Consider the following 14,488-nt stretch of genomic DNA (forward strand, 5'->3'; position numbering starts at 1 on the left):
CCGTTGTCTGAGTCTTAAATTCCTTAAAACGTTTCTAAGTTTTATGAAACGGGTGTCACCGTGAGCAACAGGCATAGCATTTAGTTTTCACGGAAATTAAACCAACAATAAGATGAGAAACTCCACAAAATAAATTCGTCGAATTAATAACCCCAACACTAGAAATTAACTAACGAAATAGAACGCTCAATAACCACGTCATAGAATACAGCACAACTTAGAACATTATCAACGGGATGATTCAGGGGTGGGATGGGTACTATCATGTGCCTTTTATAACACTTGAAGAGCGTCAACCGTGCGGAAACAGTTGCCTACGCAATTTAAGTATGGGTTCCAAATGACTTAAGTGGAGGTGTACTTAAAGGAAGCTGGTGACACCTACACTACCACCTTAAATAGAGAGCTAACTTAAGTGGTCACTTAAGGTACTAGTGTAGACCCCTGCAAATCCCTAGGTACCCTGAATGTGAGAAAATCACTCTGTCGCCCGAGTGCACTACATAGAGCAGGCCCCATTCCATCCTAAAAATATTGTTAATTTCTGTTTCCACTTCGGTCGGTCGCCTTATAATCGGTTTTCAAAAATGCCCGCGGGGCAATGTTGAGTGCGGAGCAATCCACTTTTTCTTATTTCGTATTTTGCAGTGTAGGATTGGCGATTTCGAAGAATAGCATTGAAAAGTTATGATGTTGACTGATCAAATCATTAAGAATATAAATTTTGATTATTAGCCCTAATTTTAGCTTATTTCTGCGTGACATTGCGATCGCTTTGCCCGTCAGCGACACGAGCGGCAAATTTCGTCAACCCATTGAAATATTGTTTAAAATTAAATTGTTGTTGCAATGCTCTTGCCCTCGCCATAGTCTTACTCTGGGGTGAGCGCTGCCCTCACATTCCTTATCTACCCTATGACGCACAAACGTAATCATTCGCTCGGTGTCTTCCTAATCTCCTTAATCTCCAATCTTAAAATATTTCATTTTCAATGCTTTTCCTTTTTCACAATAGTTTAAACCTGTTGTTTGTTCCCACCACCACTGTAAAATTTGTGCTCTTAAGGTCATTATACTCAGAGCTAATATTTTACTATTATTATTTGTTATTATTTGTAACTTTCAGTTGTGCTCTATAATGATCTTAAAATATTAAAGTTCTGTGAGTTTAGGCCAAATGATTCAAAAGTGATTTGCCTACGTTTCAGTTTAATGTAACCCATCCTCAGGGCTTTATATGAAAAAATTTTTTGTAAAATAGTGATACATAAAAAAAGGTTACAAGCAATATATTTTCTACAATAAAATAATATAAATAAATAAAAAGAGGGAAGAGACAAGAATTTTGACCTACCTTATTTTCACAGAATTGATTATTTATAGTAACTAACAACTAGTTGTATGTCATTGTAACTAATTGTAAGTTATTACCTAATTTAGTTACCATCAATTTCCATTAATTAAATGGGAATACATTTTACTTAAATTCTCTATGCCTGATCTTTTATTACAGCTGTTCTTGGATTTAGATGCATACTATTTATATAAATATTTTTTATATATTTATTTTTTTGTTCTATATTCAAATCTTTATCGCTGATTTTTTGTCCTCGTTGATTGGCAACCAAACATATTTATTTATGTACTCTCAGCAATAATACGATACCTCCACTGCGTAAACGCTCAACAATCGCGCACCGAAATGAATCCGCCCATCTAGTACTATGAGTAAGGGCTATCCAGATGAGCGGATTTGATTCGGTGGGCGATTGTTGAGCGTTTACGCAGTGGAGGTATCGAATACCTTCTTATGTGCTGGTCTTTAAATGAAGTGTCAATCGATTTGAGTTGAAGACTTATTATTAATTTGCACTGCAACCAGTGTCTTTCAGCGGGAATATAAGTTCACGTCAAGGAACTAACATTATTACCCTAACCAGCCTTAGGGTTGAATTACTGATGGAGAATGAGTGAGCCTTCTTGCTGCATAAAAACATTATTATCCGGTGTGTTTACGTGTAAATCGTGGAATGTTTTATTTGACATGAAAAAGAGAGAGGGAGAGACACGTCTTCATACTTACGAATTCGAATGCCACCTCACACCACACCCGCCTTCCCCAACCGCAGCCCACCCTACACCCATCTCACTCGTACACTCCCACGCGAATTGTTAAATGCGGGGCTCACGCGGGGGGGTTGGGGGGGGAGAGGTGTGGGGTGGGGGAGAGAAGACCTCTGGGAAGAAGACGAAATCCGCACCCCCTCCCAGCGGAGGCGCCTTTCCCTTTCTCGGCGTTTCATCTGCCTCTTCCACGACGCCTCTACCCGCAGTCACTCTCCACATCGCCTCCCGCGAGGATTGCTACCAACAGCCCCACGCTTCGCATCCGTCCGCACAGAGGAGAGTTCAACCGCTGCGTCCGCGAGAAGAAGACCTCTCTCCCGAGGATATATTCCCCGCGTCCTCCCAGGGATTCCCTTGGTCCGTCAGGAGCTCAAGTTCCCGTTCGTGGTGAGTGAGCCGCCGGACTCCGCTGTTCCTCTCTCATACCTCTTTAGCCCAGTGCAGTGAAGGGATGGTTGAATCTTTCGAGTGCTTCTGGCGACGCATCGCAAAGAATTCCGAGCGTTTGGTTATCCTTATTAAGAAGCTAGGATTTCTCCTCGAAACTCGATTTTGGTGTGGTACACACTGTGCTGTCAATGGAAACGCGTCGAAATGCCATCGAGGTTCAACGGAAATTATTTTATTCTTATTGCTGCTCATTACCATAAAATAAAAACCTGTGCTTTATTCATATCGCACCCTCAACAAAATTCGCCCCGATCTGGTGGTGGTGGTGGTGGTGTATGGTAATTGGTACCCCTGATGTAGTGCAGTTTCTACCGATTCCTATTGTTGTTGCGAACGACTTCTGCCTTTGTTGAAGATGTTTGTCTAGTCTCGTTGAAGCAGTGGAAACTGAAGCTTTTTCATCGGGAATCAGTGTCTTTTCGATGGTGTATGAGGACTGGTGTTGCGTTTTAGATTTGACCGTCACCTCCCGCTGTTGAACAGACACTGCCAACATTGAAATCTTAGGTCCTCTTGCTGTCATCGAAGCATTCCGCGATTCCACTGGGGAAAAGTTGTGCGAGTAGTTGCGCGGGAACTGTGGGTATATTTGAAGTTGTTTTGTCGCAGATCGGAAATCGACCAATGCTACAATAATTTCGCCAAATTGTTCTATTTTTGCAAATGAAGAGCTTGAAGTATTCTCCCCAAAAACATCCTTACAGAGGTCAGGGGATGAAGGTTTTTCAATATTCTGGAATGGTTTATCTGTCTTTATCAAAGGCTTGTATTTATCCTTAGTTTTTCTCCAATAATAGCGGCTGAAGTCAAATGTTTACTTCTTCGAAAAATATCTGTCTAGCTGTGGTGCACAGTGGCGTAACTATGATGATAGATCCCCCCCAAAGCCTCAGAGAAAAAAAATGTAATCTATTGTCTAGTTCTGACATATAATAACTGCATCTACTCAAAGTTAAATTTTAAGCGCCAAAACGATGTAAAATGTATTTCCAGGCATGTAATTTTCCAAATATTTTCCCGGACCCCCTGTTGCTCGAAGGGGGGGCCACAACCCCAGACCCTCCCATCCCTCCCCAAAGAATATTCCTAGTTACGCCACTGGTGGCGCATGTAACCACACTGCATATTTAAGAGTATTCACCATAAATACGGGTTCGTCGTTCGCCCGAAAATTACCGAACGTGTGGTTTATTTTTTCATGTGTTGCGCACCCTGCTCTCTCTGTCTCAGAGTTGCAATTATGTATTTCGGAATGGCTATTTCCCACAGTTGAATCGCATATTTCGAAGTAATAATTGAATATAGTAGTTCTGTCATCGGCCACACTTTAAAAGGTATTTTCCACAATCAAGTAATAGAAGTAATTCCCGTTAGAGAGACTATTGTGGTGGTGGCGCGCGAGTCCTAGGTTTGAGTGAGTTCGATGCCTCTAAAAAATAAGGCAGGTATACTTGAATTCAGCGTTGAGTGTTGGGTTTGGCAACTGGCGCCCTTTCATTGTGAAGATTTTCCGTCGAATGAATGGGGAGGTTCCCGAGCCAAGGGCGGAGGGAAAATTTGGACGATGGTATCTGGAGGAAGGCGCTTTGCCTTGTTCACAGAAGCTACGCCAGTGACTGTTCAAATGAACAGGCTGTCCCAATGGCACAAATGCGAAACTTATTTCTCAGCTGATTTTTCATGTATCCCATGCTAATGCCAAGTACAGTTCTAGGAATTTTATTAAATTTGCCTCGCTATTTTATATAAAGTACACCAAACATATTCTCCTTATTAAGAGCTTATTTCTTAAACAAGCAGTCACCCGTGAGCAGTATAAAAAATATCATGTGAAATGGAGGACATAAATGTGGCCTAAAATGTCAAGACTTGGGGGCAAAGGGATGATGCTTAATATTGGCAAAAAACCTAAACTCTACGTGTAGGTATAGTAAAAGTTGGATTGGGAAATTATTATTTTTTTAATTTGTGGTATGCTTACGGATTATGTGGGGTGTTCAGGTAGTTTCGTAGCCACCGAGTGGAAATCTAAAACTGTGCTCTGTCCTGTTGGTGTTCCAGATGATACCCATTTCACAGGCATTCAAGTCAGGTATATTAAGGTGTATTGAGGTCCGTGGAGGTAGATAAAACTCATACATATTCTCAATGACCATATTTTATAGAATCTTGTGGTTATCAGTCCGGAAACTGCTTGGGAACCTTAATTATCTAATGGGAGAATTTAAAAATACCGTATCTCAGATAATATTTAATGTCATTTACCTTTTCCTCTCTCAAAATTTCTCTCACTTATCAATATTCACTCTCACTCAAGTTTTCTTTTGATTTTCTTAGCCATACACTCATTTAGATCCTCTCAGACACAATTATCCGCGAGGTTATTTGGTGATTCTTCGATATCTATCCTATCAAACTAACCGCTTATTCGTACCTTGATAAATACCCTTTAAGAAGATACAAGCAGCAGTAGTAATTCTCGTACCACGAATGTTGTATCTTATAGGAATAAATTTCCACTGACAATGAGTGAACTCGTCGGCAGTCAATCTGCACCCTCTAAGACACATTGTCGACGAGTGAAAATTCCTTCAGATGTGCTGAGTCCCAAACTCTACTCATTCCACGAGCGTTCAAGTCTCCAAGGGAGAATTTAAAAATAGCATAACGTACTATTATAAGGTAGCTTGCTTAGTATACGATTGTCATTAGAATGAAAGTTTTCTCCTTCTTTTCTCGCTTTTTTCTCATTTGGACGCTCACACCAAAACAATTCCTCGCATTGAAATAAAATTGCCCCCCGTCCTGAATGTGTGCACTTCAAGCTCTTGCGGCTTAGTCTTGGGCGAGCTAAGATTTGGCATAGTTGAAGAACCTGCTCCATTTCAACACGAATGATATTGCCGCTACTGCTTTGCCTCAATGCCGTCCTCTGCACGTGAACTTGAACTTCTCTCGAAAATGGCAATAAAGCGCGTTACACTGGTTGTAATGCAATAAATGTTATGTCAAAAAATAATTAGTTACTTGCATGAATTTTGCAAATGTATTGCATATTCTGTCATGGCCTACTATTTCAATGCAATTATTTATACTTTACTGCAAAATCCGTGCCTTCGACTTTCCAAACTAACCTTCACGTTGAAGTACTGGTTGAGCCTCCATTTTAAATTCTGGTAACCTTCATTTTTGGTTCATCTGGAAGTTGATGGATAAAAGTAGCAAAGTTGGTATGCAGAAAACATTGCCGTTGGAAGTGGGTTGCGAATGCGAAGAAATTTAATTTCATTAATCTCTTATTTAATCGGAGGTGATTTTTAATAAGGTTAAGTTCAATCAGTAATTTATTAAGATTTGAGCAATTTTTTGGGTCCGTAGAAAACTAGAAAGTGAATTCACAAGAATACGTAAAACTTTTGGGCGGGGCCACCGAAAATGAGAATAAATGCGTGTTATTGTTCCTTACATTTTTAAGCATTGGCAGTCAGCTGACATCGCTTCAACTTAACGTGCCTGATGGGAATGGTTTTCTTATTAAAAATTCATATCCACATTCATTCCGATTTGGTGACTGAAGGAAATCTTTAAATCGTTGGCTAATCTCTGGGATCGTAGAAAATATCGAATGGATAATTTCATCAGAAACATGGAAGCTCGTGTCAAGCTTGGATTGATGGAGGAGCTAAGAACATATATCGTATAAATTTTAGAATATAGTTATCTTTCTAGAACCAATTGGAACGAGAAATGTTTTCAAAATGGATCGGTATTGGAATTCGTTTTTTCCTCAAACAATGAAATACTTCAATAAATGTCAGGTGAGGTCCAGGGTGCCCGTTTCCTTCATTTTTTTTTCGTTTTCTTGTCGATGGAATTTTTCCTAACATCCTTCGCCACACGTCTTTAAGTGCAGTTCAGTATGTAGATCTCACGGGACTTAGTAAACCAAGAAACGTCACTCGTGGAAAGACCACTCTTTGTGTGAAGGATAATCACTCGACAACACATTTACATCGTGAAATATGCATAGCTTCGTAACATCCACCTCTTTTTTTCCTGAAATATATTTACGGGTAATTTCAAAACGATCTTGGAATCGTTCGACGCTATTAATTTTTCTGATCGACTTCATGTCGTCATGTTTTTGTGAATTTACGTCGAAAATTTCAGCATAGCGTGGGAACTGGGTTGTAATGCAATATATGTTGTGTAAAAGTATCAAAGCTTCAGTTGTCACGTCTTGCTTTTTCAGAGTCACTGCACCGACTATGATCTTTTTGATATGATTGACTATTATGATTGACTATTTACAATATTTGTTTGATTTTTATCTGTATCTCAATGCAAAATACATAGAGTTAGTCGTATTAAACGATTTATTGGTCTCACGTCTATTCTTCGCGCCATATAAATTATAGCTGAAGCAAACACTGGCGTGTTCGTCATGTGTGTGCTATTTATAGGTACAGTATGTATTTCATTGAATTCTCTGTTGGAATTTGTGGTTTATGATGGCTCAACAACGGCATTTGAATTTTCTGCCAGTCCGGATATTTATATGATTCTGTACAGCGGCATCTTACCTTGGCCTTGAAGATGATATAAAATAACACCAGCGAAATGTCGGCCCTCGTGAACCATCTGACCCGGTGTATAACCCGATAAGAAGCCAACCACCGGGAGAGCGTGAAATCTTTTATAGGATTTCACCGTTTTGATTGTGGCTCGGTTTTGCCACCGGTTGGTTGTCGCTCTTGTGTACATTTGCTCTTTTGGGGTAGGCCAACTTGCTAATTCGACATCACTGCTTCGTCGCCCACATGGTACGTTGATCCATCTTTCATCAAGAGCATAAAATCGCCGGATTTCTCTCCTCCGTTTCTTCCCTTCCCTGGATAACCTGGTGGTCTTCCTTCTGCTAAAAACAACCAGCCATCCAAAAAAGACCCTACATCAGACTGAAAATAATACTTTCGTGGCATAGCATGCTCTGACGAGTTGATGCACTTCAAGCATTTAGAAACAGAAAATAATCGAAAAAAAACGTCGCAAGTGATCAAGTACATTGGATTCACTCCGTCTTTGAACTCAGTCACCTAATAATGAATCATTTATTATTGTGCCTCTTAATTTTCAAGATTATCTCCGGAATTAGTGAGAAAATGAGCCCAACTTTGCATTAGAAAGTTGTTTGGGAGGGGAGAGATTGTTTCCTTCTCGTGAGCGAATCCCCGTCCTCCCCCAAACTCATTCATTCATTCATTCATTCATTACCTTCGCGCGCGCGCTTCTCTCCCCACGTGCTTATTTCGCTCAAGACAACCGAACCCGCTCTGAAATTAGTTTTCGAATATGCTTTGAATTGAGCTCAGGAATTCAGTGGGTCTTTTGAAGAACATTTTTAATAGTTGGACCGAATAGATGTGTTAATCAATATTCTCATTTTTGGAGCATGGGACGTAACACAAAAATAAGAATAAATGGAATACTCGGGCGCTTAGCCACGAAATTTTCTTCTGGAGGTGCTTTGGTGATAAGCTGCTTGCCTCCTCGTATGCTTCATTGTCAATTCGCACGAAATGGAAAACCATACACTTCTATGAGTCAGCTGTACATTTCGTTTGCTTAATTCCGATAGTGAAATTCATCGGTCGTTACTGCTAGAAATTATGAAATGTAACAATATCGGGAAATGGAGTGTCATAGCGGTTGGATGCCCTTGGGGTAATGGTCTCCCCAGCCGATATATCGCTGGTAGTGGCCACAAGGGAAAGAAATTCGGGGGGGGAGGGGTCGCGTTCTTCCAGTCCCCTTGGCTGCTCACATGACAGAAAGGGAGTCTCACGTTCGGAAATTTCTCAGACCGACAGCGAACCCTTCTTCACGCCGAACCAGCGTAGAAAAGGATTTGATTTTGTGACGGTTATTTCTTGAAGATGAGTCCGTCACTAGCACGATATTTTGCGAAAACGAGTCTCCCTTTTATTATTTGTCTTCTTAAGCTTTTCATCAAGCATTGTCTGTCTTCATGTTGATCTTATTGCCCAATTTAATCTTCCTGAAATTTAAATCAATCATTATTACGGCATTTAATAACCAAAATAACATGGCGGATAACTGTTAAAAATGGCTCTCTGTTACGAGAACGGATTTTTTTTACATTAATGATTATTAGTATGTATTTTCGGTTCCAGATAAATTTGTGTATCGTTCAGATCATTACTTCATCTCTCATCCTTGGATGTATAATTATTTGCTTTCCCCATTCTCCGTCTGAATATGGCAATTCTTCAAAGATATAGTAGGTCGTGTTTTTCTGTAAACCCTTGTGGAATGGTACCGTAGATTTATTTAGGGTAGATTTCCACTCTTGTGCTCTGAAGAAGGTCTAATCTGTCGTAAATGTTGACCTCGCTCGAGTGTCTCCCAGAGTACGTTGTACGTTCCGTTTTGCTCAACCCTTTGGCGTACGGAGCGGGGCGTTGGGGTGCGGGTGGAAGGAAGGGTTCCGCTTCAATCGCGGACTGAAGCCAACGGATGCCCTTGGCAAAGATCCTCATAAGTTGGGGAGCTGGTACATATCAGCACACCAACTGCCCAGGAAGATTCAATGTCGCCCATTGGAAATACTAATAAGCGTGCTCCCCTGACATATCCCAAATGATACTCATCTTGCAGGCGTTCAATTCACCAACCAAGACGGAGACAAATTTCGCATTTTAAGGATCACATTTGAGGGAAATTGCATTGAATTTGATCGTTTTTATGCGGGAATTCGTAATGTTCGATCAGAGATTTTAAAAATCTATATTATTTTTCTTTGTGTTATTTTTTCGCTAGCACTCCACTTTTCTCATTCTTGTTTTTTTCTCTATTGGTCTCATTTGAACGCCCCCACAAAACAATTCCTCGTAGAACTTGCCCTCAACCCGAAATTTGTGAAATTTACACTGCCTTGGATTAGTCTGGTGTGAGATTTACCCTATAATATCTAAAATAGCCATTGGATTAAAATTCTGAGTGAGTTTGCGCACTGGCAGTGAAAGCCGTATGAGAACACACAACGAACAAAAACATTCGTATGTATTTAACCAAAACTTTGATTTTACATACTCCAATGGTGTATACATTTCACATTGCAAGCTATGAGTATGTAACAGTAGTTAAATGAGATAAAAAAACAATCTCTAGATTACTAGTGAACAAGACAGATGATTTAATTTATCTTACCTTTCAATAATACGGCTTCTTAACTCTGGGCCGAGGAAACCCTCATTCCCGCAGAAGAAATCAGCGACCATGAATGAATCTACCTTAGGAATATTACCAGAATGCGCCTTTACGAAGTCGGAGTCTGGTATTTACTCTGTGGGTACACCGTAAAACCTTTAAAACTATTCACAATTGTTTTTTATGTAACCTTCAGGTCATGAGTCACAGTATCGCCGTTACTATTTGTTATTGCCATGGAGCGAATCTGCTTAATAGCATTCGGACGTCATAACAGTCATAGGACGTTATTGTAGAGCGATTTTTTTATTTTGGGGAGCTCTGAAGCTTTGTAGCTACATATTGAAACTTATGAAGTCATATTTTGCGTACGGTAATGACTTTAACTTATCTCCTATCAATACATTAAAAATATTAATATTCCAATTTTATGAGAGCGTATGGCGTTGATTAGACATGCTCTTACGTGCTAAAAATTTCTTCTGTTACGTCTGAATCTATTATTTTTATCGGGGTAAGATGGGGAACATATAAAGTCGTGGAAGGTTACTGGGGAATATAAAGGTCAAAGAGTAGGATACTTCTTACAATCGCACAGCAAATCATTCAGCACTCTTGGCGTTTCAACATGCAGATTGGTTTCGAAGGGCGAGTGCATAGAATTATTCACCCCGGATCAATCCACATACTTACCTGTCCTAAAATCCTCGGCAAGTCAGTAAATGAAAAAGTAAATCCTTGCAACGAAAACCTCTAATAACACGAAAATCACATGCCTACATCTAGGAAGTTACGTTCACTCTGTCAATTTAAAAATTTAAAAAATCTACCGATTCGATCGATGGATTTTTCTTCCTCATAGGAAAATCCACTAGGATTGGTAGAACATTAATAGCTCACGCTTGGTTTCGCTAATTAGTAGGGCCCCCTCCGCTTCTATAGCGTTGGGGTGTTTTTCCCTCGTCCCGTCCCTTCCGCTCCTGTCCTTTCCCAGAGGCGTCGGCGGGCTCCCATCGCGGCGGCGCCTCTTTCCTTTTCCCTTCCTCTCCTCCCCCTCCCCGGGTGATCGGGCGTATAAGCCACTGGCTTGGTTCCCGGCCCCGGTGCGTTGTGACCTTCGAAGGGTTCGCCTTGAACCCTCAAACTCTTTGTCAATTTTAAAGAGAACGCTTTTGGACATAAAAGTGCAGTGGAAAAAGAAAGAAATACGACATTTAAAAAATTCAAAATCGACACTTCAGTACCTTCTCGTGCATGTGTGTGTGTGTGGGCTGTCGTGATTGATTTCCTACATTACCCTGCCTTAGCAACTGGGATTGCAGCCTAAAATGAGTCCTGAGTCATTCCACTCCATAAGTATCTCTAGCGACAGCAGTGGCGTAACTAAGAAAATGCCTTTGGGGGGGGGGGGGGTAAAATCTGGTAAATATAAAAAAAAATGACATGCCTGGAAATACATTTTACATCATTTTGGCACTAAAAATTTCACTTCAAGCGAATGAAGTAATTACATGCCAAAGCTAGACAATAGTTTTATGTATTTTTTTATTCCTCTGAGGCTTTTGGGGGGGGGTCACGGATCCGGGGGTCTATCCCCCCATAGTTACGCCACTGATTGACAGCATCTCCTCACTCCAGTTTGTTTCCGATCACCTCCCAAATCAATCAGCCACCTTTTTCGCGGTCGCCTCTCAAGTCTCCCCCTCTCCGACCTCTTGGCTAAATGTACGCCGTATTTCCAGGCATTCTTTTCAGATGACCGAACCACCTCAGTCTGGCACATTTGATTTCATTCATCAGACTAGGTTCTTCTTACAGTCTGTTTAGCTCAGCAATAGTTTGTATTCGCCATTCCAGTTGAGTTGTTCGCGTGGATGGGTCCGTATATTCTTGATTCAGGATCTTGCTCTCTAATCTGTTGAGTATACGTTCATCCCGGCTTTTCATAGCCCAGGATTCCCTGGCATGAACGGAACGCAGCTCGGAGAGGAACCATTCCACACGCGTACCATGCAGTAACGTTATGTAACGAAGTAAAAGTAATAGAATTATTGTATCTGTTTGCGTGAATTTTAGATTTATCAGTGATAAATTCTAATAAATAGTAATTTTTATTCATAATCTTTTTCAAAGGTTGTGAGTGTTCGTTACATTTTAGTAAAAAAGTAAAAATTATAATTCGACGCGTGATGATCAAGTTACATTGAGCTCATCCACTGGTGTAAATTTTGTAGAACATGTTTACTTATGCTTAAAGGGCATGAATTACGTGTATTAATTATTATTTTAAGCAATAACATTTACGTCCTGGTTTACGTATTAGTACCCCGTGTTTGAGAAAGTGTTTAAATTGATTGCGTAATGTTTAGGGACAAAATAAAAATAATTTTAATCCGGATGATAACATTTTCAAAGAGTAATTTCAAAATGTAATTTATTAAAAATTTGCAGTGTAATTGTAATTGAGGCTGATTAATTTTTTTAATTCTTTTCTCATTATTTGTGACAAATGAATACATTTAGGGTCGGAGGAGGAATTACTTTCATGATCCTTTTACCACTAACAGTAAGTGGAATATTTCGTCGTGTCCAAAACCATCATTAAGTAACTATTTGAGCTGGGAACACTTCGTTCAATAGTCTCACATACTGCTCATTTGGCCACAATGTTGGCATGATAAATTTTTGTTCGTGTTAAAAAATATCCAAGGAGCGGAAAGATGGCTGTAGTGGGTACTCCCTCCCCCCAAACGTTTTTGGGAGATAGTTTGAAGATGCTCCCCCCGAAATGAATCGCTCGGAAATGCGTTCCCCCTTTCACAAAACCCCGCCAAAATTTCCTGGCCACAGCTTTGTGTATATCCTCTAAGGATGAATGCATATTACAGAAAAGAAATCAACCCAAATTAAATAATGCTCAAAAATTTTCGAAAAATGCTCAATGAATAAAACTGAAAATGTCTTTTGTAACTTAATGTAAATCGATTAAAATAGCAAATTCCACATGAAAAGTAATAACGCCTAAAATGAACAGGTTAACGGGTCGGAAAGGACACATTGTTTGGACGCAAAAACCTGAATCATGCTTTAATATAATTTCAGTTAATTAACGTTTTGCCGGGATGAATTATCTGTAAATTGTTACCTTCGAATTTCTTAAATGTGCACATGAAGAAACTCACACAAGTATTTTCTAATGCTACATTTTTAGCTAGGAATTGTGGGAAATATGAGGGGATTTGGCGAATGTCCAGGAAAATCAAGTTTTTGTCGCATTCAGTGAAGCTTCTCTCTCTGTATCATTCATAGTCTACTCTGCAGTAAAAGTGTCACGTGCAAGTATGATCGAAGCACGAAAATTCCGCTGTTGAAAAGTCATTCACCTTGACCTGACCTCGACCGAGGACCCTCTCAAAATGCGCACACAGTACTTAAACGTCTAAAACGACTGACTAGATAAAAAGAGGCTAATGTAGGCACATAATGCATATGTATTTATTATATTTTCCATGTGCTCTTAGCTTTGAATCAGAAAAATCACTTTTTTAGTGGAATCATTTCGTTTCTTTGTTGGAGCGTGTATAGAAGGATCAGCACTTGGCTGCTGATGATAGAGGCCGCTCTTCAAACATTTCTCATGAAGCCTTTGCCAAAACCCGCGGAAAAAAACTTCGGAGCGTGAGATGGCCTAGAGTAATATATCCCCTCCATTTTACCATAAATATGTATAAATATGTAAAAAATAATTCATGTGATTCTGGCTAAGTCTGGGGTGAGCTCTACCCAAACCAACCACCGTATTGAAACTCCGAGAAAGGAATTTCTTCCGAGGACTCCTATTTGGAGAGATAACGGTATTCTGCATAATATCATCTCAATCTAACAAGTTGACCCAGAATATAGGTATGACTATAATTCACTTTTTGGTTCGTCATTGTGTAGGATTATGAATCATCCGCCTTGCCCTGGCCCGGAGCCGCGATCTCAGCAGTGATTTAGCTAAATAGACTACCAAAGGTCGTTTTTTTTTCTTGTACAATTTCCTCACTGATTGGACTTCACTTTATTTTATTGTTTTTTATGTAAGTCGCCGTAACTTGTTTCACCTAGCCCGTCCCGTATTCATGCGAGAGAATGCTGATTTTTTAGTTAAAACTTTGAAGTCTACACTATGGGTCAAAAAATAATTCCTCCTCGACGTAAATATTACCGTTCTTGCGTAGGAAATACAGGTGAGGCCGACAGAGAAACATCGTTAGTTTGGAAAAATAAAGGTGTTAGGATAGAACATTGGATAATTTAGAAAAGAGAACCTTAAATTGTCCAAAAACCTTAGCGTCTCTTTCTATTTGGAAAAATACGCTCTAATGGGATGGAACTTCTAATCAACAGTTTTCCCTAGATTATCCGTATAGTACGCGATGCTTTAAGTTCGATGTCGCCTTGGCCTAGCCTAGAATTCCCCGGAGTCTCATCTGGTAATTCAGCTGCCGAGAAGTAAGCCTACGCATTTTAAAATTTCCCCTGCGGATTCAATTCAACATGTGCGATTTATTTTTCGAATACAACTCGTCGCAAGCGGCGTTCATCCTTTTGCACCACGCATCCCCCTGTCGAAACACTCACCCTCAGAGGAGGATGTTTAGAGATTCTCTGCTTTGAGGCGCCGACGCGTTCCAGC

The 14,488-nt window shown here is 40.1% G+C and overlaps 1 protein-coding gene across 1 annotated transcript in view; it reads left to right on the forward strand.

The window, feature by feature from the left end:
* The first annotated feature begins 2,309 nt into the window (after positions 1-2,309).
* Positions 2,310-14,488, forward strand: part of LOC124166040 (mucin-4-like) — a 173,717-nt gene continuing 161,538 nt past the window's right edge. Inside the window, exon 1 of the mRNA XM_046543624.1 lies at positions 2,310-2,514. The gene's annotated coding sequence lies outside the window, so the exon portion shown is untranslated. The remainder of the gene's footprint in view (positions 2,515-14,488) is intronic.

The sequence above is a fragment of the Ischnura elegans genome, chromosome 9, assembly GCF_921293095.1.
Source record: "Ischnura elegans chromosome 9, ioIscEleg1.1, whole genome shotgun sequence".
NCBI classification, from domain to species: domain Eukaryota; kingdom Metazoa; phylum Arthropoda; class Insecta; order Odonata; family Coenagrionidae; genus Ischnura; species Ischnura elegans.